General features: G+C 43.0%; 1 long non-coding RNA gene across 1 annotated transcript; it reads left to right on the top strand.

Annotated features, from left to right (window-relative positions):
• The first annotated feature begins 1,929 nt into the window (after nucleotides 1-1,929).
• Nucleotides 1,930-5,029, top strand: LOC149337418 (uncharacterized). Its single transcript, XR_016284629.1, has 2 exons — nucleotides 1,930-2,014; nucleotides 4,859-5,029. It is a non-coding gene; the product is annotated as an uncharacterized LOC149337418 (long non-coding RNA).
• The last annotated feature ends 549 nt before the right edge of the window (nucleotides 5,030-5,578 follow it).

Below are 5,578 nucleotides of genomic sequence, written 5' to 3'. Positions count from 1 at the left end.
CTTTTGTCTATAGACGGTCTATAGACACTCTATAGACTAAGGTCTATAGCCGCCTCAATTTCCTTTCGTCTATAGACTGTCTATAGACCCTCTATAGACTAAGGTCTATAGCTGCCTCAATTTCCTTTCGTCTATAGACTCTCTATAGACTAAGGTCTATAGCTGCCTGATTTCCTTTTGTCTATAGACTGTCTATAGACACTTTATAGACTAAAGTCTATAGCTGGCTCAAATTGCCTTTTGACTATAGACTGTCTATAGACACTTTATAGACTAAAGTCTATAGCTGGCTCAATTTCCTTTTGTCTATAGACAGTCTATAGACTGTCTATAGTCTATGGTCTATAGCCGCCTCAATTTCCTTTTGTCTATAGACTGTCTATAGACTAAAGTCTATAATTGCTTCAATTTCCTTTCGTCTATAGACGGTCTATAGACTCGCTATAGACTAAAGTCTACAGCTGCCTCAATTTACTTTTGTCTATAGACTGTCTATAGACTAAAGTCTATAACTGCTTCAGTTTCCTTTCGTCTATAGACGGTCTATAGACTAAGGTCTATGGCTGCCACAATATCCTTTCGTCTACAGAAGGTCTATAGACTCTCTATAGACCAAGGTCTATAGCTGTCTCAACTATCTTTTCGTCTATAGACGATCTATAGACTCTCTATAGACTACGGTCTATAGCTGCTTCAATTTCCTTTCGTCTATAGAGGTCTATAGACTCTCTATAGACTACGGTCTATAGCTGCTTCAATTTCCTTTTGTCTATAGACGGTCTATAGACTCTCTATAGACTACAGTCTACAACTACCTCAATTTCCTTTCGTCTATAGACTGTACACTATAGATAGTCTACTGCCTATAAACCAGTCTATAACAATCGTAATTTTATCTAACAATGTTCGATACACTGACTTTCGACTAAGTCCAGAACAATGTCAATTTCTTTTTGCACTGCATGTTGAGGGGACCTGCATTTAGTGACCGCAACTATGTCGGGAGTCCCCCACCTCCTTCGCTATTACGGAAATTAAAAAGGATTGCGTAAGGCCATTACAACACCCTCCTGTATATTGTTTTCAGGAGCATTGACAAGCTCCTTTTCGTTATACCATGACGTATATTGTCAATACAATTAGATATTTAATGCTAACAAGTAAGCCGAGGAAAGGCAGCCGTTCTTGAAGGGCGCCCGCAAACTGTACTACATCGAACGAATACGCTGCCCCTTAAAGGAATCGCTCTACACAATTCCATTCCATCTTTCGATCGTTACTGTCCAACGCGCTGAAATCAGAAACGTTTCATCAACGGTTCTACATTTCTCTTTAAAACGTCCTGAAAATAAAGGGGGAAATACGGGTGTGAGAATGCAAAGAAGCGCCCATCCCTTAGAAACATCTTAGATTAATCTCAAAGAGCCTGCATGGTCCTCTGTGCGATTAACATCTGCCATTTCTACCTTTACAGTTTGCATTCACGTGAATAAGTGCGGGGACGCAACAATCACAAAGCCAGTATTTTTTCGTTCCTACCCTTGCACCTTTTGCTTCGGAGCCGATGACACGCTGATGTGGCACATATCAGTTTTCTAAACACGAACACACGCAAAAAAGACGTTATGCTATGCAACCTTATAATTATTATTTGAGAATTGTACCACATACTATTCGGTGGGAGATGCGGCGCGTATACCGACAAGAAGCTAGATTTCGGTTCTGTTTTCACGAAAACAGTAAGATTATTAGAGGGTAAGCGAAGAATTTAAGCTTATAAACCAATTGCCTCCTGTGGTCTTGGATATCACATCAAGCTGCACACGGCAAGAGTGCGAGCGATAAAGATACGACCGTGAAATGGGTTTCTGTTTCACGTTTTACCCATTTTACTGCGAGACGGCGGAAAATCATTCGGGCTGCAAACAACCCTGTGCGTGGCTGCATGAATGGCGTTGGCGTGTCTCTCGCGGATTATGTTTTCTTCAAAATCCAGCTTCATCGTCCGCTTACGGTAAGTCTACACGTTTATATTTTATTCATTTGGTCTCCTAAACCACTCTAAGCAGAGCTGTGTGTGCAGAACAGATTATGTGCGCAGTTACAAACGTACTATCTTCGTTTCTAAGGCGGAAGCCATCGGGTTCTCGACTAATGCCGCTTATCTCTGTCCCGCTGTCTTTATACTAACGCGCGGAAAGGCAGTCTGTGCGATGCCCTTGATGATAAGCCGCTCCTCGCAAGCTGTCTACTAGATGTTTCGTGTTTCAAGGTAGATGCGCGGCCAGAAATGTCGTTTAGCCTGTGAATGACGGCCGAAATGGAACTGTGTGTTAGTTATCGCCGTGTGAGCTCAATTTACTTTGCACCTCCGAAACGTACTTACATACAGTCTCGTTCAGTGGTGGATTACATTTATTTTCATATCTTTGTGTTATCGCCTGTCTGGACCATGGAGTGCTGTTCTTTTTGAGGTGTGCATTGCTTGCTACGTATGGACGCTCGCTCGGTGCGCGTCGTGGACGCCGACGTTTCAGCAAAGGTGTCTTGTAACGCGCTATAGACTGGAGCGCGAGACATTTGTCAAAGTTGTATTCAAGCGGCGCTGGAGGAATGCTTGTAGTGTGATGGGTGAATAACATTCGTTTCCGGCGCGAATGGCCGGCGTGCTCAAACACCGCGAAGAACCCACGAGCTCCATCCCATCTCCCCTTCGTTGCACACGTATGGATTCGTCCGTGTCTGTCATCAGAGCCGTTGGCCGCCGCCGCTGGCTTGCGGGCACTTCATTTTGAAAGCTGGGTAAAGGTCGGCTCGACAAGAGGTGGCTTACATTTCGTTCCGAGTGGTTCGTTCATGAATCCCGCTCACGCGTGGACAGATTTCTAGAATACCTTTTGCGCGAGAGGCAAAGTATGTGTTTCTGATTTCATACTGCTACGTTACGAAAGCGCCGATGTGACTCGCCGCTTATTTGCGCCTGAAATTAAATTAAGCTCTCGTGTTATTATAGCTGCGCCTGTTGAAGGCGTTAATTGTTTCATTGAAATACCTCCTACTTTGAGCACGTTCAATGCTTTCGCTGATTTTTCTAGCAGCGTTGGGTTAGGCTGCCTCCATGCAAGAAACACACCTCTTTACTACGCTGTTGGAGCTGCACTTGAAGGAAAAACTAAGTGAATTTCAGACGGTATTTTATCGTGACAGTAATTTGTTGTCTCAACCTCGCGACTGCTTTTGAAACGGCGCAGCTGCAGCCTCTGTGTGCTGTATTGGTTTTCTGAATAATGAGCGCGGCATGGAAGCGCTGCAACCCGCTTGTTTCTAAGAGCGCGCGCAGATGTATGAGTATGCTGTTCCGTCTTTGTGCTTCAAGTTATAGGCGCAAATCTGTGGTTAACTGGTTGCTTCTGCCTGCTGGTTTTGTATAGCTTGTGCCCGTTTGAGTATCGGCTTACGTACACTCGGCCAAATCTTTAACTGGCTTAGGTGTTGCATCGCTAAATGCACCTTGTAAAAAGGTGCCTTTTGGCTACACTGCTGGCATATTCATGCTGTAATTTGACGCGTGAGATGGCATTTCATAGTTTCTTTTTGTTAATATAATGTTTGAGTGGAGTACTTGCATGTTTAGATCAAAGTTATCAGCAATATTCATCGTCTGCCGCTACGAAGAGCCGAAACAAGCGGAATACGCAGCAATGGTTCTGGTGGCGCATTTTCACTAATATGGGTAAACGACTTGTCCGCCATGAAAGGAGTGGTACTTTACCCAGAGCATGAGGCCATATGGACCAGATCCATTGCTGCGTATGCCGCTTGTTTCAGCTGTTCGTAGTGGCAGACGAATGTTTCTGATAACGTTGATCTAAACACGCAAGTACTGCACTCAAACATTATATGAACAAAAAGGAACCACGAAATGACATTTCACTCGTTAAATTACAGCATGAATATGCCAGCAGTGTAGCCGAAAGGCACCTTTTTTACAAGGTGCATTTAGCGATGCAACACCGGAGCCAGTCAAAAATTTGGCCGGGTGTACCAGGCTTAATTCACGCAGGGTATTCTGAAGCGCTTCTTCTGTAGCGGTTATAAGAATAAATGCTGCAATATTCTTATTTTTGGATCCCTGTGTAAGGTGCACTGAATCTGTATTTTATGGAGGTGGCATTCTTAATAGCTCCTTGCGAGTCAATGCAGATATGTGCCACAATTGTTCGAAGTCTTCTGTTACAAATAGTGTAAAAGGATTGCCATAAAGAGATCAGTATTGGCTGTAACAGTGTTTCCATACAGAAATCAGTATTTGACTAACGTGGAAAATTGGGCGTGTTGGTACATGTCTTGAACAAATAAATGGCAGCGCAAGGAGACGAGGACTAGACGAGACAAAAAGGACGGCGCTGTAATCAGTATCAGTACTGGATTCAGAGTAGAGTGCTCCAGGGATTAGGGCTCTTTGTTACGATGTTTTATGACGACACTTATAATCTGTCGTGTATTTACTGAAATGATTGAGCCGGCGTGATAGCTCAGTGGCTATCATGTTCTTATGGCGACCTGAAAGATGCAGGTTCGATTCCGGCCTAGGCGGTCGCATTAGAGGCAAAATGCTAAAGGCCTGTGTACACTGCACAGGTGACCGTAATTATTCCCTAGCCTTTCACTTCAGCGTCTCGTAGCCTGTGTCGCCTTACGGGTCTTTGAACTCCCATAAAACCAAACCAAAAGATCAAGATTCCCTTTCTAGAATGGCATAGCCAGGATATGCCTTGCATTGTAAAGCACATGTGTAGAGATGGAATGGGAATTTTTCAGTTCCTCTTATATTATTTTTTTCCTGTGTGCTGTACAGGTGAACATGCCCGGATGATTTACTGCAGACAACAGGCCACAAGAATGCTTCTGAGGAAACTAGCCGGACTGTTACTTTCAACTTTTATGTTACTGTGGTGCATTCTTATGGTGCATGTATTGCATATTCCCAGCCTGGATAGCTTGGAAATAAACTAAATTTGTAAGTATATTGATTGTTTCATGTGTGAAATCTGTCTGGTGACCTTTTTCAATGATCGTAGACAGTCTATAGGCAGTCTATAGATAATGGTCTACTAATAGTTTAGTTGACAGAGGTCTATAGACTGTGTATAGACAAAGGTCTATAGCACTGCCATGCCACACACCTATGGAATGTCTATAGACAGTCTATAGACATATGTCTACTGGACCAGTAGACTTGTCTGTAGACTGTCTATAGACTAATCTACAGGAAGTCTATGGCCATAAGTCTATAGGTCGTCTATAGTCCGTCTATAGACAAGTGTCTATAGACGGTCTATAGACAGCTCTATAGGAAATGTATGACCATAAGTCTATAGATCGTCTATAGCCTGTCTATAGACCTGTGTCTATAGACTTCCTATATACCTATAGACTTTCAGTAGACATTTGTCTATAGACTGTCTATAGACAAAAGTCTACTAAAAGTGTATGGCCATAAATCTATAGACTGTCTATAGACCAGTCTAAAGGATTTGTCTATAGACAGTCTATAGACTTCATAGACAGTCTATGG

Source organism: Amblyomma mixtum, chromosome 7 (genome assembly GCF_055824585.1).
Source record: "Amblyomma mixtum isolate Tamu chromosome 7, ASM5582458v1, whole genome shotgun sequence".
NCBI classification, from domain to species: Eukaryota; Metazoa; Arthropoda; class Arachnida; order Ixodida; family Ixodidae; genus Amblyomma; species Amblyomma mixtum.
Note: the sequence above shows the minus strand (reverse complement) of the source record. Positions and strands in the feature narration are given on the sequence as shown.